The 25,397-nt window shown below is 47.3% G+C and overlaps 1 pseudogene; it reads right to left on the reverse strand.

Moving 5' to 3' along the window:
* LOC124002048 overlaps positions 1-25,397 on the reverse strand; it is a 53,162-nt pseudogene that overhangs the window by 2,492 nt on the left and 25,273 nt on the right.

Genomic DNA, 25,397 nt, shown 5'->3' on the forward strand with positions numbered 1-25,397 from the left:
ACTACAGTAGTGAGTCATTTAACAGACTCTCTGATCCAGAGCCACTACAGTAGTGAGTCATTTAACAGACTCTCTGATCCAGAGCCACTACAGTAGTGAGTCATTTAACAGACTCTCTGATCCAGAGCCACTACAGTAGTGAGTCATTTAACAGACTCTCTGATCCAGAGCCACTACAGTAGTGAGTCATTTAAAGTTCAACTCACCTTCGAACAGACAAAGTCCACTAGCGTAGCTTCCTCCTCTCCGATGTACTCTATAATCTTCTTGTTGATCCAGGGTCTGATGCGTCGGTCCATCAGAGTCTGAGGAGAAGAACAAAAAGGTGGCAGATTTGGTGTTTTAAAAGAGACACAGGAACGACAGTCCCAACTCCGACAACTTTTTTTATTTTTTATTTTACCCCCTTTATAAAACTTACACGCCCAAATTCCTACCGGTGCGATTAAACGGTTAGCCACGGCGCCTCGGAAATGTAAAAGGAAGTGAGAACACCTCCAACAAGATTCCCCGGGACAAGATGAAAAAAAAATATATATTTATGGCTCATTCCGGCTGCCACCGAACTCTAATTTACAAAACGAAAGACTTTATTCCAGACCTCGGGACAACTAAGTATAAATCCCCTCCTACAAAGCATAGCTAAGAGAGATTATAACACTACATTCAGGTTCTACTTCTCTATCGAACACTTTGGGTGGAGTCTCCTCCTCCTCCTCCTGCCCCTCCCCCTCCTCCCCCTGCCCCTCCTCCTGCCCCTCCTCCTCCTGCCCCTCCTCCCCTCCCCCTCCTCCCCCTGCACCTCCTCCTCCTCCTCGGCATGAAACTAAAGTGATACGGACAACAAACTGTTCCTTCTCTGTCCCTTACACCTCGACCCCGCCCCTTAATTAAACGTGACCTGACCTCGACCCCGCCCCTTAATTAAACGTGACCTGACCTCGACCCCGCCCCTTAATTAAACGTGACCTGACCTCGACCCCGCCCCTTAATTAAACGTGACCTGACCTCGACCCCGCCCCTTAATTAAACGTGACCTGACCTCGACCCCGCCCCTTAATTAAACGTGACCTGACCTCGACCCCGCCCCTTAATTAAACGTGACCTGACCTCGACCCCGCCCCTTAATTAAACGTGACCTGACCTCGACCCCGCCCCTTAATTAAACGTGACCTGACCTCAACCCCGCCCCTTAATTAAACGTGACCTGACCTCGACCCTCTTCATCACTAATACATGACTCTCCCCCCTTATCAATACCTGCCACATGTGCTCGTCCTCTCTAACACTCAGTACATCCCAAACTTTATATCACACACTATATTACCTTCCTCCTACAGGTACCCCATTAACCTCTGGTGTACACACTATATACCTTCCTCCTACAGGTACCCCATTAACCTCTGGTGTACACACTATATACCTTCCTCCTACAGGTACCCCATTAACCTCTGGTGTACACACTATATACCTTCCTCCTACAGGTAACCCATTAACCACTGGTGTACACACTATATACCTTCCTCCTACAGGTACCCCATTAACCTCTGGTGTACACACTATATACCTTCCTCCTACAGATACCCCATTAACCTCTGGTGTACACACTATATACCTTCCTCCTACAGGTACCCCATTAACCTCTGGTGTACACACTATATACCTTCCTCCTACAGGTACCCCATTAACCTCTGGTGTACACACTATATACCTTCCTCCTACAGGTACCCCATTAACCTCTGGTGTACACACTATATACCTTCCTCCTACAGGTACCCCATTAACCTCTGGTGTACACACTATATACCTTCCTCCTACAGGTACCCCATTAACCTCTGGTGTACACACTATATACCTTCCTCCTACAGATACCCCATTAACCTCTGGTGTACACACTATATACCTTCCTCCTACAGGTACCCCATTAACCTCTGGTGTACACACTATATACCTTCCTCCTACAGGTACCCCATTAACCTCTGGTGTACACACTATATACCTTCCTCCTACAGGTACCCCATTAACCTCTGGTGTACACACTATATACCTTCCTCCTACAGGTACCCCATTAACCTCTGGTGTACACACTATATACCTTCCTCCTACAGGTACCCCATTAACCTCTGGTGTACACACTCTAAACCATAGCACTCAATGATTCAATAGAATACCCAATAATTCACCCTATTTCAAGTGTAGGAGTTAGAATCCATCACTCTATATTTAGAGAAGAGAGCTCTAGCCTGGATACCAGTCTGTTTGTGCTATCATCTATTGGGAGTTTAAATGAAAAACAGATCAGGGACCAGGCTAGAAGAGCTCATCCTTAATGAGTCCACATGTAAATCTCAGTAATCTATCCATAAGACCAGGTCCTATAGTCTCTCCACAACCCCTCCTCCTCCTTACCGAGTCCACAGCAGTCTGTAAATCTCAGTAATCTATCCATAAGACCAGGTCCTATAGTCTCTCCACAACCCCTCCTCCTCCTCCTTACCGAGTCCACAGCAGTCCAGTCCAGAGGGTAGTTGAACAGATCCGGTCTGGCCGTAGGGATCTTCTCAATGAGACTCCTGATGTGTTTTCGTTTCTCCTCTGTGTTTTGTCCTCCCTTCCCTCCAGGTACCTCTGCCCCGTCCAGACCCAAGCTCTTATCATCCTCGCCGTAGTCCAGCGGAACCAGCTTACGTTTACGAGGCGCCTCGTCGGCCTCCTCCTCGCCGAATTTGTTGAAGACGCTGTCGACGTTGGCCAGCTTCTTACGTTTACTCCCGGTGTGGATCTGATGGCTGGGGCTGGCGCCGGCTCCTGGGGACGGGAGAGGGGGAACAAGAGAGAAACAGTGGGTTATAGTGGGGAAGGAGAGAGGAGAGAGAGAGAGAGAAGGAGAGAGAGAGAGAGAGAGAGAGAGAGAGAGAGAGAGAGAGAGAGAGAGAGAGAGAGAGAGAGAGAGAGAGAGAGAGAGAGAGAGAGAGAGAGAGAGAGAGAGAGAGAGAGAGAGAGAGAGAGAGAGAGAGAGAGAGAGAGAGAGAGAGAGAGAGAGAGAGAGAGAGAGAGAGAGAGAGAGAGAGAGAGAGAGAGAGAGAGAGAGAGAGAGAGAGAGAGAGAGAGAGAGAGAGAGAGAGAGAGAGAGAGAGAGAGAGAGAGAGAGGAGAGAGAGAGGGAAGGAGAGAGAGAACGAGAGCGAGTTAGTAGGGAAGGATAGAGAGAGAGAGACGGAATGAAAGTGTGTTATACTGAATGAAGGGCCAAATCGATAAGGCTGAGAAATGAAGATGACAACTATTAACTTTTAAATCTATTAGAAGAAAACTGATGTATCCTTTAACATGTTTCACTCCTTCAGAAAGTAGTCACACACACACACACACACACACACACACACACACACACACACACACACACACACACACACACACACACACACACACACACACACACACACACACACACACACACACACACACACCCCATAACGTCAAAGTCGAATTATGTTTTTAGACATACTTTACAAAATGAAAAGCCGAAATGTCTTGAGTCAATAAGTATTCAACCCCTTAGTTATGGCAAGGAGCCTAAACACATTCAGGAGTAGAAATCTCCTTAATCTGATCACATAGTTGGAGCATGGACAGCGTATGCAGTAAGTGTTTCTGACATGATGTTTGAATGACTACCTCACCTCTGTACCCCACACATACAAGCACTGTGCGTTGACACTTTGGCATCGGTGGTCGGGAAGGAGGGGGGGGGAAAGATCGCTCCTTCGGCTCTTTGTGGAGAGCTATCAGTTGGCAGTTCGACAGTTTGTGCAACTCTGTAAAAGTCTTGTTAATTTTCAGCGTGTTTAGGTTGTGAAATGTTTAAGTCGATGGCCCTGTGTTAGTGCTCTAGCTCGTGGTTATCTGTTGGGCCGCTCCGGGTCATCGATCGCATGGAGTGGTAGCAACATCGTTGTGAAGCTACGACAAACAAACCAACCAACCACCAGGTGTATCCGACGGACAGTCAGTGAAACTACAAGGCAGGAAGTCAACAGGTGGAACTACAAGGCAGGAAGTCAACAGGTGGAACTACAAGGCAGGAAGTCAACAGGTGAAACTACAAGGCAGGAAGTCAACAGGTGAAACTACAAGGCAGGAAGTCAACAGGTGGAACTACAAGGCAGGAAGTCAACAGGTGAAACTACAAGGCAGGAAGTCAACAGGTGAAACTACAAGGCAGGAAGTCAACAGGTGAAACCACAAGGCAGGAAGTCAACAGGTGAAACTACAAGGCAGGAAGTCAACAGGTGAAACTACAAGGCAGGAAGTCAACAGGTGAAACCACAAGGCAGGAAGTCAACAGGTGAAACCACAAGGCAGGAGGTCAACAGGTGAAACTACAAGGCAGGAAGTCAACAGGTGAAACCACAAGGCAGGAAGTCAACAGGTGAAACCACAAGGCAGGAAGTCAACAGGTGAAACCACAAGGCAGGAGGTCAACAGGTGAAACCACAAGGCAGGAAGTCAACAGGTGAAACTACAAGGCAGGAAGTCAACAGGTGAAACTACAAGGCAGGAAGTCAACAGGTGAAACTACAAGGCAGGAAGTCAACAGGTGAAACTACAAGGCAGGAAGTCAACAGGTGAAACTCAAGGCAGGAAGTCAACAGGTGAAACTACAAGGCAGGAAGTCAACAGGTGAAACTACAAGGCAGGAAGTCAACAGGTGAAAGGCAGGAAGTCAACAGGTGAAACTACAAGGCAGGAAGTCAACAGGTGAAACTACAAGGCAGGAAGTCAACAGGTGGAACTACAAGGCAAGATGTCAACAGGTGGAACTACAAGGCAGGAAGTCAACAGGTGAAACTACAAGGCAGGAAGTCAACAGGTGAAACTACAAGGCAGGAAGTCAACAGGTGGAACTACAAGGCAGGAAGTCAACAGGTGGAACTACAAGGCAGGAAGTCAACAGGTGGAACTACAAGGCAGGAAGTCAACAGGTGGAACTACAAGGCAAGAAGTCAACAGGTGAAACTACAAGGCAGGAAGTCAACAGGTGAAACTACAAGGCAGGAAGTCAACAGGTGGAACTACAAGGCAAGATGTCAACAGGTGGAACTACAAGGCAGGAAGTCAACAGGTGAAACCACAAGGCAGGAAGTCAACAGGTGGAACTACAAGGCAGGAAGTCAACAGGTGGAACTACAAGGCAGGAAGTCAACAGGTGGAACTACAAGGCAAGAAGTCAACAGGTGGAACTACAAGGCAGGAAGTCAACAGGTGGAACTACAAGGCAGGAAGTCAACAGGTGGAACTACAAGGCAGGAAGTCAACAGGTGGAACTACAAGGCAGGAGGTCAACAGGTGGAACTACAAGGCAGGAGGTCAACAGGTGGAACTACAAGGCAGGAAGTCAACAGGTGGAACTACAAGGCAGGAAGTCAACAGGTGGAACTACAAGGCAGGAAGTCAACAGGTGAAACTACACTGTTCTCTCTCCGACATTCATTTTCTCTTGATCGTTCCAGTGCTTTACACTGCAGCAGACTGTCCCCCCCCCAAATGCGCTCCCTGTGATTGGTCGAACCGATTAATCGGAATAGCCAATTAATTAGGGACGATTTCAAGTTTCATAATAATCGGAAATCGTTTTTTTAGACACCAATTTTGCCCGATTACACCTTTAATCTTTATTTAACTAGGCAATTCTTATTCTTAATGCAATTCTTACATTCTTATTTTCAATGACGGCCTAGGAACGGTGGGTTAACTGCCTCGTTCAGGTGCAGAACGAGAGGTTTTCACCTTGTCAGCTCGGGGGATCCAATCTTGCAACCTTACAGTTAACTAGTCCAACGCAATAACGACCTGCTTCTCTCTCATTGCACTGCACAAGGAGACTGCCTGTTAAGCGAATAAGGTAAGTTGCTAGCTAGCATTAAATGTATCTTATAAAAAACAATCATAATCACTAGTTAACTACACACGGTTGATGATATTACTAGATATTATCTAGCGTGTCCTGTGTTGCATATAATCTGACTGAGCATACAAGTATCTAAGTATCTGACTCAGCGGTGGTAGGCAGAAGCAGGCGCGTAAACATTCATTCAAACAGCACTTTTGTGTGTTTTGCCAGCAGCTCTTCGTTGTGCGTCAAGCATTGCTCTGTTTATGACTTCAAGCCTATCAACTCCCGAGATGAGGCTGGTGTAACCGAAGTGAAATGGCTAGCTAGTTAGCGCGCGCTAATAGCGTTTCAAACATCACTCGCTCTGAGCCTTCTAGTAGTTGTGTCCCTTGCTCTGCATGGGTAACGCTGCTTCAATGGTGGCTGTTGTCATGTTGCTGGTTCGAGCCCAGGTAGGGGCGAGGAGAGGGACGGAAGCTATACTGTTACACTGGCAATACTAAAGTGCCTATAAGAACATCCAATAGTCAAAGGTTAATGAAATACAAATGGTATAGAGGGATATAGTCCTATAATTCCTATAATAACTACAACCTAAAACCTCTTACCTTGGAATATTGAAGTCTCATGTTAAAAGGAACCACCAACTTTCATATGTTCTCATGTTCAGAGCAAGGAACTGAAACATTAGCTTTCTTACATGGCACATATTGCACTTTTACTTTCTTCTCCGACACTTTGTTTTTGCATTATTTAAACCAAATTGAACATGTTTCATTATTTATTTGAGGCTAAATTGATTTTATTGATGTATTATATTAAGTTAAAATAAGTGTTCATTCAGCATTGTTGTAATTGTCATTATTACAAATGTAAAAATATTTATTATTATTATTATTATATTATTTTTTTACATCAACGATGTAACACCCCCATTCCTACACACCCCCATTCCTACACACCACCACACCCCCATTCCTACACACCACCACACCCCCATTCCTACACACCACCACACCCCCATTCCTACACACCACCACACCCCCATTCCTACACACCACCACACCCCCATTCCTACACACCACCACACCCCCATTCCTACACACCACCACACCCCCATTCCTACACACCACCACACCCCCATTCCTACACACCACCACACCCCCATTCCTACACACCACCACACACCCCCATTCCTACACACCACCACACACCCCCATTCCTACACACCACCACACCCCCATTCCTACACACCACCACACCCCCATTCCTACACACCACCACACACCCATTCCTACACACCACCACACACCCCCATTCCTACACACCACCACACACCCCCATTCCTACACACCACCACACACCCCCATTCCTACACACCACCACACACCCCCATTCCTACACACCACCACACACACCCATTCCTACACACCACCACACACCCCCATTCCTACACACCACCACACACCCCCATTCCTACACACCACCACACACCCCCATTCCTACACACCACCACACCCCCCCATTCCTACACACCACCACACCCACCCCATTCCTACACACCACCACACACCCATTCCTACACACCACCACACACCCCCATTCCTACACACCACCACACCCCCATTCCTACACACCACCACACACCCCCATTCCTACACACCACCACACACCCCCATTCCTACACACCACCACACACCCCCCATTCCTACACACCACCACACACACCCCCATTCCTACACACCACCACCACACCCCCCCATTCCTACACACCACCACACACCCCCCATTCCTACACACCACCACACACCCCCATTCCTACACACCACACACCCCCCCATTCCTACACACCACCACACACACCCCCATTCCTACACACCACCACACACACCCCCCCATTCCTACACACCACCACACACACCCCCATTCCTACACACCACCACACACACCCCATTCCTACACACCACCACACACACCCCATTCCTACACACCACCACACACCCCCATTCCTACACACCACCACACACCCCCCATTCCTACACACCACCACACACACACCCATTCCTACACACCACCACCACACACCCCATTCCTACACACCACCACACACACCCCCATTCCTACACACCACCACACACACCCCATTCCTACACACCACCACACACACCCCATTCCTACACACCCCCACACACACCCCCATTCCTACACACCACCACACACACCCCCATTCCTACACACCACCACATTCCTACCTCCCCCACACTCCCCCACATTCCTAGGCTACACCAGAACACAGTTCTCATTTACAACCACTTCCCAATCCCATTCCTACACAATAGATTTCCATTACAATCACCCCATTTAGCTAGAACTGTCTGGGACACCCCCATTCCTACACACCACCACAACTAGTTCTTATTGGCAGAGAGGTTTGGAACTCTGTCATTGGTCTATTCCTAATTTACCATGGTGATGTAGTACACTTTGACAGCAGCTACACCCATTCCTACCCTCCCCCAATCACTCCTCCCACACCCCAGTAGGGCCCGGTCCGAGAACAAGTTCTCATTTACAATTGTGAACACTTCCCCCCCGGTCCCATTACCTTACTGTAATAGATTTCCATTACAATCACCAAAGAGCCATTTCTCAAGGAAGAATTTAGCTAGAACTGTCTGGGAGGGGTCTGATTCTACCCGGTGGAATCGGAAAACTAGTTCTTATTGGCAGAGAGGTTTGGAACTCTGTCATTGGTCTATTAACCAATTTACTGCATGGTGATGTAGGAGGTTCTGACAGCAGCTACAGGCCAGTTCTACCCGGCGGCCCGGTCGGACCAGTTCTACCCGGCGGCCCGGTCGGAACAGTTCTACCCGGCGGCCCGGTCGGACAGTTCTACCCGGCGCCCGGTCGGAACAGTTCTACCCGGCGGCCCGGTCGGACCAGTTCTACCCGGCGGTCGGAACAGTTCTACCCGGTGGCCCGGTCGGAACAGTTCTACCCGGCCCAGTCAGAACAGTTCTACCCGGCCCAGTCAGAACAGTTCTAACCGGCCCAGTCAGAACAGTTCTACCCGGCCCAGTCAGAATAGTTCTACCCGGCGGCCCGGTCAGAACAGTTCTACCCGGCCCAGTCAGAACAGTTCTAACCGGCCCAGTCAGAACAGTTCTACCCGGTCGGCCCGGTCAGAACAGTTCTACCCGGCGGCCCGGTCAGAACAGTTCTACCCGGCGGCCCGGTCAGAACAGTTCTACCCGGCGGCCCGGTCAGAACAGTTCTACCCGGCGGCCCGGTCAGAACAGTTCTACCCGGCGGCCCGGTCAGAACAGTTCTACCCCCGGCAGTTCTAACCGCCCGGTCAGAACAGTTCTAACCGGCCCAGTCAGAACAGTTCTAACCGGCCCAGTCAGAACAGTTCTACCCGGCCCAGTCAGAATAGTTCTACCCGGTCAGAACAGTTCTACCGGTCAGAACAGTTCTACCCGCCCAGTCAGAACAGTTCTAACCGGCCCAGTAAGAACAGTTCTACCCGCCCAGTCAGAACAGTTCTACCCGCCCAGTCAGAACAGTTCCCGGCCCAGTCAGAACAGTTCTACCCGGCCCAGTCAGAACAGTTCTACCCCCAGTCAGAACAGTTCTAACCGGTCAGAACAGTTCTACCCGGCCCAGTCAGAACAGTTCTACCCGGCCCAGTCAGAACAGTTCTAACCGGCCCAGTCAGAACAGTTCTAACCGGCCCAGTCAGAACAGTTCTAACCGGCCCAGTCAGAACAGTTCTAACCGGCCCAGTCAGAACAGTTCTAACCGGCCCAGTCAGAATAGTTCTAACCGGCCCAGTCAGAATAGTTCTACCCGGCCCAGTCAGAATAGTTCTACCCGGCCCAGTCAGAATAGTTCTACCCGGCCCAGTCAGAATAGTTCTAACCGGCCCAGTCAGAATAGTTCTAACCGGCCCAGTCAGAATAGTTCTAACCGGCCCAGTCAGAATAGTTCTAACCGGCCCAGTCAGAATAGTTCTACCCGGCCCAGTCAGAATAGTTCTACCCGGCCCAGTCAGAATAGTTCTAACCGGCCCAGTCAGAATAGTTCTAACTCACCCAGTTTGAGGCTGAGGCCTATCTTGGGCCGGTGTTCATCTGTGGGTTGGGCGTCTGGAGAGTTCTCATGAGGGATGATGATGCCACACGGAGACTCGTTGCCAGGGGAGTTGGGCGTGGCGCCGCCGCTGCCCGACGACACAGAGGGTGCCGACGTGATTGGCCGGAGCGTGGGCTTGAGGTGTGGGTGTGTCCTGGCGTCTGACGAGTCGTCCCCGTCACGATCGTCAAGCTCCTCTCCATCCTCCACGTCATCGTCTGATTGGGACTGAGGGTGTTCGGGAGGAGGCCTGTCTGCACCTCCTCCTCCTCTCCTGTCCCTGTGGTGCTCCCTCTCTCGGTTCTCCCTCTCTCGGTGCTCCCTCTCTCGGTGCTCCCTCTCTCGGTGCTCCCTCTCTCGGTGCTCCCTGTGCTCCCTCTCCCTGTGTGGTTTCTCCTGCTGCACCTCCTCCTCCGGCTTCACTGGGGGCTGCCGCCTCCGCTCTGCCTCCTCCTCCAGCTTCACTGGGGGCTGCCGCCTCCGCTCTGCCTCCTCCTCCATCTTGGTTTAAAATCAAATCACAATTTATTTAAAGTCAAAACACACTTTTACAAATGAAAATAAAGAACAACAAAATGTCGTGAATGTGCCTTGTTGATCAGTGTGTATTGTCCCCATTTGACAGGTACAATACACACTGATCAACATTTCTCATTTCTGTTACTGTGCCAAAGTTAACCAAGCTGGCTGATTTTACTCTGTAGTACAGGAGGCAGACAGGAGGCACACGAGAGAGAGACAGGAGGCAGACAGGAGGCACACGAGAGAGAGACAGGAGGCAGACAGGAGGCACACGAGAGAGGCAGACGGGAGGCGCGCAACGAGAGGCAGACGGGAGGCGCGCAACGAGAGGCAGACGGGAGGCGCGCAACGAGAGGCAGACGGGAGGCGCGCAACGAGAGACAGACGGGAGGCGCGCAGAGAGACAGACGGGAGGCGCGCAACGAGAGACAGACGGGAGGCGCGCAACGAGAGACAGACGGGAGGCGCGCAACGAGAGACAGACGGGAGGCGCGCAACGAGAGACAGACGGGAGGCGCGCAACGAGAGACAGACGGGAGGCGCGCAACGAGAGACAGACGGGAGGCGCGCAACGAGAGACAGACAGGGAGGCGCGCAACGAGAGACAGACGGGAGGCAGAACGGAGGCGACGGGAGGCGCGCAACGAGAGACAGACGGGAGGCGCGCAACGAGAGACAGACGGGAGGCGCGCAACGAGAGACAGACGGGAGGCGCGCAACGAGAGAGAGAGACAGACGGGAGGCGCGCAGAGACAGACGAGAGGCGCGCAACGAGAGACAGACGGGAGGCGCGCAACGAGAGACAGACAGGGAGGCGCGCAACGAGAGACAGACGGGAGGCGCGCAACGAGAGACAGACGGGAGGCGCGCAGAGACAGAGAGAGGCGCGCAACGAGAGACAGACGGGAGGCGCGCAACGAGAGACAGACGGGAGGCGCGCAACGAGAGACAGACGGGGAGGCGCGCAACGAGAGAGAGAGACAGACGGGAGGCGCGCAACGAGAGACAGACGGGAGGCGCGCAACGAGAGACAGACGGGAGGCGCGCAACGAGAGACAGACGGGAGGCGCGCAACGAGAGACAGACAGGGAGGCGCGCAACGAGACGAGAGACAGACGGGAGGCGCGCAACGAGAGACAGACGGGAGGCGCGCAACGAGAGACAGACGGGAGGCGCGCAACGAGAGACAGACGGGAGGCGCGGGAGGCAACGAACGAGAGACAGACGGGGAGCGCGCAACGAGAGACAGACGGAGGCGCGCAAGAGAGAGACAGACGGGAGGCGCGCAACGAGAGACAGACGGAGGCGCGCAACGACAGACAGACAGAGGCGCGACAGACGAGACAGACAGACGCGACAGACAGACAGACAGAGGCAGACAGACAGACAGACAGACAGACAGACAGACAGACAGACAGACAGAGACAGACAGAGACAGACAACAGAGACAGACGGGAGGCGCGACAACGAGAGACAGACAGAGGCAGACAGAGACAGACGGAGGCAGACAGACAGACAGAGACAGACAGGCGACAGACGAGAGACAGACAGGAGACCCTCTGCAGCTCCTGTTCTAGGCAACAGACCGACAGACGGGAGACCGCACAAGACAGCAGCTCCTGTTCCACAACAGACGGAGGCCGACAGACAGACAGACAGACGGGAGGCGCTGCAACGAGAGACAGACGGGAGTCGCGAGACAGATCGGGAGGCAGCAACGAGAGACAGACTCTGTCTGATCTGACGGAGGCATGCTCTTCCTTCTCCAGACTTCCGGCGCTATCATCCAGAGACAGACTCCTTCGCGCACGGTCTCAGACGGAGGCGCGTTTCTGTAATGACTAGACGGGAGGCGGCAACGGACAGACAGACGGGAGGCAGTCATACAGAGACAGACAGAGGCGCGTTCAAATACTATTTGGGAATCATTCAAATACTTAGCATTTGCTTTAGGCTGCCTATAGCGACAGATGGGCAGGGTTTGCTATTTATTTTTACACCACACAAACTCAAATCAAGCCCAACTTGAGTTTATGAAACGGGAGGCGCGCATTGGAACAGAAGGCTCCTTTGTTTGAGACAGACCAGTTCCTACAGACAGACGGGAGGCTCATCTCACCTGAGACAGACGGGAGGCATCTCACCTGAGACATTAGGACTCATCTCACCTGTAGTAGACGGGAGGCATCTCACCGAGTATTTGGACTCATCTCACCTGTAGTATTTAGACGGAGGCGCGCACCGAGATTTAGACTCATCTCACCTGAGATTTAGACTCATCTCACCTGAGATTTGACAGACAGGCTCACCTGAGACAGACGGGAGGCATCTCACCTGAGATTTAGACGGGATCTCACCTGAGTATTTAGACTCAGGCTCACCTGAGTATTTGGACTCATCTCACCTGTAGACAGACGGACTCATCTCACCTGTAGTATTTAGACTCATCTCACCTGTACAGACGGGAGGCGCATCTCACGAGAGTATTTAGAGGCATCTCACCTGAGTATTTAGACTCAGGCTCACCTGTAGATTTAGACTCATCTCACCTGTAGTATTTGGACTCATCTCACCTGAGACAGATTTAGACTCATCTCACCTGAGTATTTAGACTCATCTCACCTGAGATTTGGACTCATCTCACCTGAGAGACAGACTCATCTCACCTGAGATTTGGACTCATCTCACCTGAGACAGACGGGAGGCGCTCAACGAGAGACAGACGGGAGGCGCGCAGAGATTTAGACGGGATCTCTGTTAGACAGACGGGAGGCGCTCACCTGTAGACAGACGGGAGGCATCTCAACGAGTATTTAGACGGGAGGCTCACCTGTAGTATTTAGACGGGAGGCGCACCTGTAGTATTTGGACTCATCTCACCTGGAGTATTTGGACTCATCTCTGATAAGACGGGAGGCGCTCACCTGTAGTAGACAGACTCAGGCGCACCTGTAGTATTTAGACTCATCTCACCTGAGAGACAGACGGGAGGCTCACCTGAGACAGACGGACTCATCTCTGAGATAAGACGGGAGGCATCTCACCTGAGTATTTAGACTCATCTCACCTGTAGAGACAGACGGACTCATCTCTGTTATAAACAGGTCATCTCACCTGTAGTATTTAGACTCATCTCGCCTGTAGTATTTAGACTCATCTCACCTGTAGTATTTAGACTCAGGCACGAGAGACAGACTCATCACGAGAGAAGACGGGTCAGGCTCAGAGATCACCTGACAGACATTTAGACACATCTCAGGCTGGTCATATTTGGAGCTCTCAACAGACAGACAGACAGACAGACAGACAGACAGACTCATCTCACAGACAGACAGACAGACAGACAGACAGACAGACAGACAGACAGACAGACAGACAGACAGACAGACAGACAGACAGACAGAGACAGACAGAGACAGACAGACAGAGACAGACAGATCTCAGACAGACAGAGACAGACAGACAGAGACAGACAGAGACAGACAGAGACAGACAGACAGACAGAGACAGATCTCACCTGACAGACAGGACCCTCTGCTCACCTGTTCTACAACAGACCGATCTCACCGACAGACCGACTCATCTGCAGCTCCTGTTCCACAACATCAGACCGACAGACAGACAGACATACCCTCTGCATTTAGCTCATCTCAGGGTCTGGGTGTCCCTCAGCTAACAGTCTCTGTCTGATCTGATCATCTCTTCCTTCTCCCTCTTCCGGTCTTTAGACTCATCCAGCTCCGTCTCCTTCTCATCTCTCCTGAGAGTTTCTTAATGCACTACCCCTGAGGGGAGGGGGACAGAGACTCAGTCTCAGATTAACACTTAGACCCATTCAAATACTATTTGTAATCATTCAAATACTGTAGCATTTGCTTTAGGCTCACCTATATTTGCGCCATATGGGCAGGGTTTGCTATTTATTTTTTACACCATCTCAAACTCAAATCAAGCCCAACTTGAGTTTATGAAATTATTTAAAATAGCATTGGAACAGAATCTCACTTTGTTTTAGACTCATCTCACCTGTAGACCAGTTCATCTCACCTGTAGTATTTAGACTCATCTCACCTGTAGTATTAGGACTCATCTCACCTGTAGTATTAGGACTCATCTCACCTGTAGTATTAGGACTCATCTCACCTGTAGTATTAGGACTCATCTCACCTGTAGTATTTTAGGACTCATCTCACCTGTAGTATTTAGACTCATCTCACCTGTAGTATTAGGACTCATCTCACCTGTAGTATTTAGACTCATCTCACCTGTAGTATTTAGACTCATCTCACCTGTAGTATTTAGACTCATCTCACCTGTAGTATTTAGACTCATCTCACCTGTAGTATTTGGACTCATCTCACCTGTAGTATTTAGACTCATCTCACCTGTAGTATTTAGACTCATCTCACCTGTAGTATTTAGACTCATCTCACCTGTAGTATTTAGACTCATCTCACCTGTAGTATTTAGACTCATCTCACCTGTAGTATTTAGACTCATCTCACCTGTAGTATTTAGACTCATCTCACCTGTAGTATTTGGACTCATCTCACCTGTAGTATTTAGACTCATCTCACCTGTAGTATTTGGACTCATCTCTGTTATAAACGGTGTCATCTCACCTGTAGTATTTAGACTCATCTCACCTGTAGTATTTAGACTCATCTCACCTGTAGTATTTAGACTCATCTCACCTGTAGTATTTGGACTCATCTCACCTGTAGTATTTGGACTCATCTCACCTGTAGTATTTAGACTCATCTCACCTGTAGTATTTAGACTCATCTCACCTGTAGTATTTGGACTCATCTCACCTGTAGTATTTGGACTCATCTCACCTGTAGTATTTGACTCATCTCACCTGTAGTATTTAGACTCATCTCACCTGTAGTATTTAGACTCATCTCACCTGTAGTATTTGGACTCATCTCACCTGTAGTATTTGGACTCATCTCACCTGTAGTATTTAGACTCATCTCACCTGTAGTATTTAGACTCATCTCACCTGTAGTATTTGGACTCATCTCACCTGTAGTATTTAGACTCATCTCACCTGTAGTATTTAGACTCATCTCACCTGTAGTATTTGGACTCATCTCACCTGTAGTATTTAGACTCATCTCACCTGTAGTATTTAGACTCATCTCACCTGTAGTATTTACTCATCTCACCTGATTTAACTCATCTCACCTGTAGTATTTAGACTCATCTCACCTGTAGTATTTAGACTCATCTCACCTGTAGTATTTAGACTCATCTCACCTGTAGTATTTGGACTCATCTCACCTGTAGTATTTAGACTCATCTCACCTGTAGTATTTAGACTCATCTCACCTGTAGTATTTAGACTCATCTCACCTGTAGTATTTAGACTCATCTCACCTGTAGTATTTAGACTCATCTCACCTGTAGTATTTAGACTCATCTCACCTGTAGTATTTAGACTCATCTCACCTGTAGTATTTAGACTCATCTCACCTGTAGTATTTAGACTCATCTCACCTGTAGTATTTAGACTCATCTCTGTTATAAACGGTGTCATCTCACCTGTAGTATTTAGACTCATCTCACCTGTAGTATTTAGACTCATCTCACCTGTAGTATTTGGACTCATCTCACCTGTAGTATTTAGACTCATCTCACCTGTAGTATTTAGACTCATCTCACCTGTAGTATTTAGACTCATCTCACCTGTAGTATTTGGACTCATCTCTGTTATAAACGGTGTCATCTCACCTGTAGTATTTAGACTCATCATCTCACCTGTAGTATTTACTCATCTCACCTGTGACTCATCTCACCTGTAGTATTTGGACTCATCTCACCTGTAGTATTTAGACTCATCTCACCTGTAGTATTTAGACTCATCTCACCTGTAGTATTTAGACTCATCTCACCTGTAGTATTTAGACTCATCTCACCTGTAGTATTTGGACTCATCTCTGTTATAAACGGTGTCATCTCACCTGTAGTATTTAGACTCATCTCACCTGTAGTATTTGGACTCATCTCTGTAGTATTTGGTGTCATCTCACCTGTAGTATTTAGACTCATCTCACCTGTAGTATTTGGACTCATCTCACCTGTAGTATTTAGACTCATCTCACCTGTAGTATTTGGACTCATCTCACCTGTAGTATTTAGACTCATCTCACCTGTAGTATTTAGACTCATCTCACCTGTAGTATTTAGACTCATCTCTGTAGTATTTAGACTCATCTCACCTGTAGTATTTAGACTCATCTCACCTGTAGTATTTAGACTCATCTCACCTGTAGTATTTAGACTCATCTCACCTGTAGTATTTAGACTCATCTCACCTGTAGTATTTTGACTCATCTCACCTGTAGTATTTAGACTCATCTCACCTGTAGTATTTAGACTCATCTCACCTGTAGTATTTTGACTCGTCTCACCTGTAGTATTTTGACTCGTCTCTGTTATAAACGGTCATCTCACCTGTAGTATTTAGACTCATCTCTGTTATAAACAGTGTCATCTCACCTGTAGTATTTAGACTCATCTCACCTGTAGTATTTGGACTCATCTCACCTGTAGTATTTGGACTCATCTCACCTGTAGTATTTGGACTCATCTCACCTGTAGTATTTGGACTCATCTCACCTGTAGTATTTAGACTCATCTCTGTCATCGTCATAATCTTCCAGGAACTCTTTCAGACGCTTTCCTTCTTTGGTCTGGAGGAAGAGGAAGAGGACTGGATTACATACTAACTCAAAGTCTCCACACATCACAGATTTAGACAGAATCAGAGGTAACTAAACGGATTGCATGTACGTGGCATTACTGTCACGTTCGCTAGTATAGACGAACCAAGGTCGCAGCGTACGTAGAATTCCACATTATTTATTAGAGAGTGAAACTTAGAAAAACCAAAACAATAAACGAACCGTGACGACAATGCAGAGCCAACAGGCAACTAAACATAAACAATATCCCATCACCCACAGGTGGGAAAAAATCTGCTACTTAAGTATGATTCCCAATTAGAGACAACGATAACCAGCTGCCTCTAATTGGGAATCATACAAATCACCAACATAGAAAATCAAACCTAGAACCCCACATAGAAAATATAAACAATGGGACCACCCATACGTAGAATGTATGCACACATGACTGTAAGTCGCTTTGGATAAAAGCGTCTGCTAAATGGCATATATTATTATTATTATTATTATTATTATTATTATTAACATCACCCCCCATGCCCTGACCTACTCTACCATAGAAAATATAAACTAGAACACCCCCACCCCCCGTCACGCCCTGACCTACTCTACCATAGAAAATATAAACTAGAACAACCCACCCCAGTCACGCCCTGACCTACTCTACCATAGAAAATATAAACTAGAACAACCCACCCCAAGTCACGCCCTGACCTACTCTACCATAGAAAATATAAACTAGAACAACCCTACTCTAACATAGAAAATATAAACTAGAACCCCCCCCCCCCCCAGTCACGCCCTGACCTACTCCACCATAGAAAATACAAACTAGAAAACCCCCCCACCCCCAAGTCACGCCCTGACCTACTCTACCATAGAAAATATAAACTAGAACGTGACAGTTACAGGCTGACAGAATCAGGAAGATTGTATACTTATAGAAGGCATATACAGTGGGGCAAAAAAGTATTTATTCAGCCACCAATTGTGCAAGTTCTCCCACTTAAAAAGATGAGAGAGGCCTGTAATTTTCATCATAGGTACACTTCAACTATGATAAAAAAAAATCCAGAAAAATCACATTGTAGGATATTTAACCTCTTGCGACGAGCAATCCCGTATCCGGGAGCGTAATCATAGCCTCAAATGCATTAGCATAACACAACTTTTCCTATTCATGAAAATCGCAAATGAAATGAAATAAATTTATTCAAACACAAGCTTAGCCACAATTGGTGGCTGACTAAATACTTTTTTGCCCCACTGTATAGAATCATCTCTCTGACCATCTCATGGCGTCTCTCCTCCTCTCTCTGGTTCTCTTTGTCGTAGTCCCGAGCCTTCTTCCTCTCCCTGATCTCCCAGTTCTTCAGACGCTGAGAAGAAGAGTAACAGCATCTGATATATATACACACACACACACGGAATGCTGTTTCAGCCAATCAGCATCCAAAACCAACTGTAATTTGTATTCTATACATAGACTGGTGTTCAATTGAGTTGTCTGAAGACAGAGCACAGTGGCTATGTCTCAAATGGAACCCTGCTCTGGTCTAAAGTAGTGTACTATATAGGGAATAGGGCTCTGGTCTAAAGTTGTGCACTATATAGGGAATAGGGCTCTGGTCTAAAGTAGTGCACTATATAGGGAATAGGGCTCTGGTCTAAAGTAGTGCACTATATAGGGAATAGGGCTCTGGTCTAAAGTAGTGCTCTATATAGGGAATAGGGCTCTGGTCTAAAGTAGTGCACTATATAGGGAATAGGGCTCTGGTCTATAGTAGTGCACTATATAGGGAATAGGGCTCTGGTCTAAAGTAGTGCACTATATAGGGAATAGGGCTCTGGTCTAAAGTAGTGCACTATATAGGGAATAGGGCTCTGGTCTAAAGTAGTGCACTATATAGGGAATAGGGCTCTGGTCTAAAGTTGTGCACTATATAGGGAATAGGGCTCTGGTCTAAAGTAGTGCACTATATAGGGAATAGGGCTCTGGTCTAAAGTAGTGCACTATATAGGGAACAGGGTTCTATAGGGCCCTGGTCTAAAGTAGTGCACTATATAGAGAATAGGCCCTGGTCTAAAGTAGTGCACTATATAGGGAATAGGGCTCTGGTCTAAAGTTGTGCACTATATAGGGAATAGGGCTCTGGTCTAAAGTAGTGCACTATATAGGGAATAGGGCTCTGGTCTAAAGTAGTGCACTATATAGGGAACAGGGTTCTATAGGGCTCTGGTCTAAAGTAGTGCACTATATAGTGAATAGGGCTCTGGTCTAAAGTAGTGCACTATATAGGGAATAGCGTTCTATAGGGCCCTGGTCTAAAGTACTGCACTATATAGGGAACACGGTGGCATAGGGCTCTGGTGTAAAGTACTGCACTATATAGGGAACACGGTGGCATAGGGCTCTGGTGTAAAGTACTGCACTATATAGGGAACACGGTGGCATAGGGCTCTGGTGTAAAGTACTGCACTATATAGGGAACACGGTGGCATAGGGCTCTGGTGTAAAGTACTGCACTATATAGGGAACACGGTGGCATAGGGCTCTGGTGTAAAGTACTGCACTATATAGGGAACAAGGTGCCATTTGGAACACATACCTAAGTGCCTTAATTAAGCCTGAGGGAATCAGAAAGAGTTGTCAGACTGGTTGTGTTCTCATGCTACGATAGTATATTGCAGTAGTGCCTAAAGTAAAGCCTAATTTACCCTACACACGTATGTAATGCAAGAAAGCTGTTAGCAAATATGAATGTTAATCGTATGGAGTTGCATGTTTGTGTATTTTTGCAACGACACAGGACCACCACCATTCCTCTGTGGGTAATGTAGTTTTTACGTTGTGTACTTGCATAGGGTATAAATTCAGCCTCGTCAAACATGGACTACATGTCAAACTTACTTCCTGGTAAGCAGTCTCCTTGTCCCTCATCTTCCTCTCCAGTTTCCTGCGTTCATACGCCTCCTCTTGATCTTCCTCGCGGTCGTGTTTCTTCTCATCGCGGCTCCGTTCTCTACAGGAAGAGACGCGAGTTCAAACACTCGCCACTTGGACAGCTGACTAGCGCCTCAGAGTGCTGAACTAGAGACCTCATACCAACCTGGATTTACTGCGGTCTTTGCTGACTTCTCGACTCCTCTCCTTCACGCGTTCCCTCTCTCCTCGTTCCCTCTCTCCTCGTTCCCTCTCTCCTCGTTCCCTCTCTCCTCGTTCCCTCTCTCCTCGTTCCCTCTCCTTTGTCCGTTCACGTTCCCGATCGATCCGGTCCCGGTCTCTGTCCCGCTCTCTCTCCTTGATGTTGTCGTTTCTCTCCTTCTCCTTCTCCCTCTCGCGGTCCCGGCGCTCCCTCTCTCGCTCCCTCTCTTTGTCCCTCTCCCTCCTGTCCTTATCGATCTCTTGCCGTTCCTGCTCTTTCTTACCCTTCTCCTCCTCCAGTTTCTACAGGAAGAAGAGGAGTACCCGTGTTAGTCACTCCACTGCTGTATCCATAGACAACACAGTCAACACAGCAGTGAGAGAAAACAAGCTACCTGAACTATGAAAAAAAAGCCCTAGACCATTATTTCTCATACACCAAACTTTACAGTTGGCATTCTGCATTGGGGCAGGTAGCGTTCTCCCGGCATCCGCCAAACCCAGATTCGTCCGTGCGACTGCCAGATGGTGAAGCGTGATTCATCACCTCAGAGAAAGCGTTTCCACCGCTCCAGAGTCCAATGGCGGCGAGCTTTACACCGCTCCAGCTGACACTTGGCATTGATCGTGGTGATCTGAGGCTTGTGTGCGGCTGCTCGGCCATGGAAACCCATTTCACGAGCCTCCCGACAAACAGGTATTGTGCTGAAGTTGCTTCCAGAGGCCCACGTGACACCTGAACTGGACTCGATTGTAAATAATGCACGCATTGGGGTCTAGAAAACTGTGCAGTATCCCAACATTCCTACGGACGATGCCCACTACCCACCTGGACAAAAGGAATGCATTACATCGACTTACCAAACTCACCACACAATGCTCACAGCCCTGGGACTGAACTCCTCCCTGCGCAACAGCTCCTATCTCAAGGCCATCAGACTGTTAAATAGCCATCCCTGTCCTACATACATAGACATGGTATCACCAGTCACTACTTTAATAATGTTTACATACCGCTTTACTCATCTCATATGTACATACTGTATTTCAGTTAATGCCACTCCGACATTGCTCGATTTAATATTTATATATTAATTAATTCCATTATTTTGACTTTTAGATGTGTGAATTGTTAGATACAAGTTAAACCCACTGTTCTAAACCCACATTCTTATTTTCAATGACGGCCTGGGAACAGTGGGTTAACTGCCTGTTCAGGGGCAGAACGACAAATTTGTACCTTGTCAGCTCGGGGGTTTGAACTCGCAACCTTCCGGTTACTAGTCCAACGCTCTAACCACTAGGCTACCCAGCCGCCCCTGGCTTACATCCACGCTCCCCAAAGCTCTGAGATTCATCAATACATCGTCTACCATAATGGTTGGGGTTTATAATCAATAGATTTAAAAGAACCATTACATTACATCCACCCTACTCTCTAGCTGGTAGTTCTACTGCGTAGTTTCATCCCAAGTCACTATTAGTTAACAGTTGATCCCACGATGTTGGGGCTACTGAAATAGCAGGGCATTGTCAACTGATGGATAACATATTGTTTATAAAAAATAAAATAAAATAAATATAATAAAATTAAAATAAAAAATATTACATATTTATCAAGTTCAATTGATAAAATGCACAAAATGAGGAAATATCAACTAATTTTGTTGACAATATGAATGAATGATCTTAGGAAGGATGTTCAATACATGAATTTGAAGTCCAATAGGTAACAGGATGTTGAAACTACACTTGTTGTAGTGTAGATGTGGGTATTGTAGTTCTTTTCTCTCCAAAGCCTAATGAGTGAGCGGTAAGGTAAGAGAACAGTGGGCTGTGTTACCTTGTGAGTGTCCCGGAACTTAGAGATCTCTCTGGATATCAGGTCTCTTTTGTCATCCTCCATCTCCATCACATTGATGTCCTCCTGGGAAACACAAGTCACGAAACAGGTTATCCAATGGCTGGAGGTAATACAGTACAGGGAGACAAGTTATCCAATGGCTGGAGGTAATATAGTACAGGGAGACAAGTCACGAAACAGGTTATCCAATGGCTGGAGGTAATACAGTACAGGGAGACAAGTTATCCAATGGCTGGAGGTAATACAGTACAGGGAGACAAGTCACGAAACAGACGACTGTACATACACTAACGTTACCAAAAGTACGTGGACACCTGACAGATTCGTCCGTCAGAACGCCAGATGGTGAAGCGTGATTCATCACTCCAGAGAACACGGTTCCACTGCTCCAGAGTCCAATGGGGGCGAGCTTTACACCACTCCAGATGACGCTTGGCATTGCTCATGGTGATCTTAGGCTTGTGTGCGGCTGCTCGGCCATGGAAACCCATTTCATGAAGCTCCTGACTAACAGTTATTGTGCTGACGTTGCTTACAGAGGCAGTTTGGAACTCGGTAGTGAGGGTTGCAAACCGAGGACAGATGATTTTTACGCGCTACTCGCTTCAGAACTCAGTGGTTCCGTTCTGTGAGCTTGTGTGGCCTACCACTCTGCGGCTGAGCCGTTGTTGCTCCTAGACGTTTCCACTTCACAATAACACCACTTATAGTTGATCCGAGGCAGCTCTAGCAGGGCTAGACATTTTCCGAACTGACTCGTTGGAAAGGTGACTTCCTACGACGGTGTCACGTTGAAAGTCACTGAGCTCGTTAGTAAAGGGCTATTCTACTGACAATGATTGTCTATGGAGATTGCATGGCTGCGCGCTCGATTTTATACACCTCTCAGCAACGGGTGTGGCTGAAATAGCCAAATCCACCAATTTGAGTGTCCGGTAAATGTATGTAAATGAGTTTGATAAGATGGCATTCTCTCGCCACAAAATGGCAACTCGCTAGTATTTAAATATGACCAATGGGGGGTGAGAATACCTTTATGATTTTAGGTCAACCAGAATCACTAATAGTAGTAGCATTTGTTGGTAGCTCGCAGTGGGGCTGAATTAATACACGCATTTACATTGACCAACTTCATTTAATCTCTACGGCGTCCATGTCCTCCTGGAACATACAGCGCATTGCGAAAGTATTCACCCCCCCTTGGCATTTCTCCTATTGTGTTGCACTTTCAACCTGGAATTAAAAATCAATTTTTGGGGGAAGGATGTATCATTTGATTTACACAACATGCCTACCACTTTGAAGATGTGAAACAAAACAAATAAGACAAAAAAAACTGAAATCTTGAGCATAACTATTCACCCCCCCCAAAAGTCAATACTTTGTTGAGCCACCGTTTGCAGCAATTACAGCTGCAAGTCTCTTGGAAGTCTCTATAAGTTTGGCACTAGAGGTTTCCCTCAACAATTTCCCTGTATTTAGCGCCATCCATCATTGGTTCAATTCTGACCAGTTTCCCTGCTGATCAAAAACATTCCCACAGCATGATGCTGCCACCACCATGCTTCACTGTGGAGGCTGTGGGAATGTTCTCGGGGTGATGAGAGGTGTTGGGTTTTGCGCCAGACAGCGTTTTCCTTGATGGCCAAAAAGCTCCATTTTAGTCTCATCTGACCAGAGTACCTTCTTCCATATGTTTGTGAGTCTCCCAGATGCCTTTTGGCGAACACCAAACATGTTTTCTTATTTTTTTCTTTAAACAATGGCTTATTTCTGGACACTCTTCCATAAAGCCCAGCTCTGTGGAGTGTACAGCTTAAAGTGGTCCTATGGACAGATACTCCAATCTCCACTGTGGAGCTTTGCAGATCCATCAGGGTTATCTTTGGTCTCTTTGTTGCCTCTCTGATTAATGCCCTCCTTGCCTGGTCTGTGAGTTTTGGTGGGTGGCCCTCTCTTGGCAGGTTTGTTGTAGTGCCATATTCTTTCCATTTTTTAATAGTGGATTTAAAATGGTGCTCCGTGGGATGTTCAAAGTTTCTGATATTTTTTTATAATCCAACCCTGATCTGTACTTCTCCACAACTTTGTCCCTGACCTGTTTGGAGAGCTCCTTGGTCTTCATGGAGCCCCTTGCTTACTGGTGTTGCACTCTGGGTTCTTTCAGAACAGCTGTATATATACACTGAGATCATGTGACACTTAAATAAAGTCCATTGTTATGCAGTCTATCACACACTACTTTTGCATATTTTTTTAGTAATTAAAAAATTAAAAAATCACTTCACCAATTTGGACAATTTTGTGTTTGTCCATTACATGAAATTACACATCCACTTCAATAAACAGGCAGTATTTATATTTAAATGACAGGTTGTAACGCAACAAAATAGGAAAAACGGCAAGGGGGATGAATACTTTTTCAAGGTTCAAGTAAGTAAAGAAACAAACACACTCCGTATGCAAATCAGATTGATAAGATGACAATCTCTCACAAAATGGTGACTGAAGAATTTAAAGGGCCGGCGCATTTAAAATGTGATATCCTGTGTTTTATATATATTTCCACACTATGAGGTTGAAGTAATACTGTGAACTCATGAACATTATGATAATGCCCATTTAGTGTAAGAGCTGTTTGAAAAGAACAAACAGAAATTTCAGCCTGTTTTGGTGGGATGGAGTTTTGGCGTTCCACTGTGACATCACCTTACAGTAAATTAGTTAAATGACCAATAAGAAAGAGAGTTCCAAACTTCTCTGCCAATAACAGCACATGTTCTGTGCTTCCCCTCTCCACTCAGACCACTTCCAGACAGTCCGAGCTAATTTCCTGCTTGAGAAATTGCTCTTTGCTAAGAAGCCATTTTTGTTTATTTTTGACCATTTCTATTGAAAACAATGCAGAGATGATTTGATATTGAGATTTAAAATAATAAAAACATCTGCATTGGACCTTTTAAATCCTCGAAATGGGACTAGGATTTACAGATGGTAAATTCTACAAGAAGGAAGTGGTAGCTTACTGGTGGCCTGCAGTCATACTACTACCTCCTCTCTCCAGTGGAACAGACGCTACTACCTCCTCTACTACCTCCTCTCTCCAGGGGAACAGACGCTACTACCTCCTCTACTACCTCCT

The sequence above is a fragment of the Oncorhynchus gorbuscha genome, linkage group LG17 (assembly GCF_021184085.1).
Source record: "Oncorhynchus gorbuscha isolate QuinsamMale2020 ecotype Even-year linkage group LG17, OgorEven_v1.0, whole genome shotgun sequence".
NCBI classification, from domain to species: domain Eukaryota; kingdom Metazoa; phylum Chordata; class Actinopteri; order Salmoniformes; family Salmonidae; genus Oncorhynchus; species Oncorhynchus gorbuscha.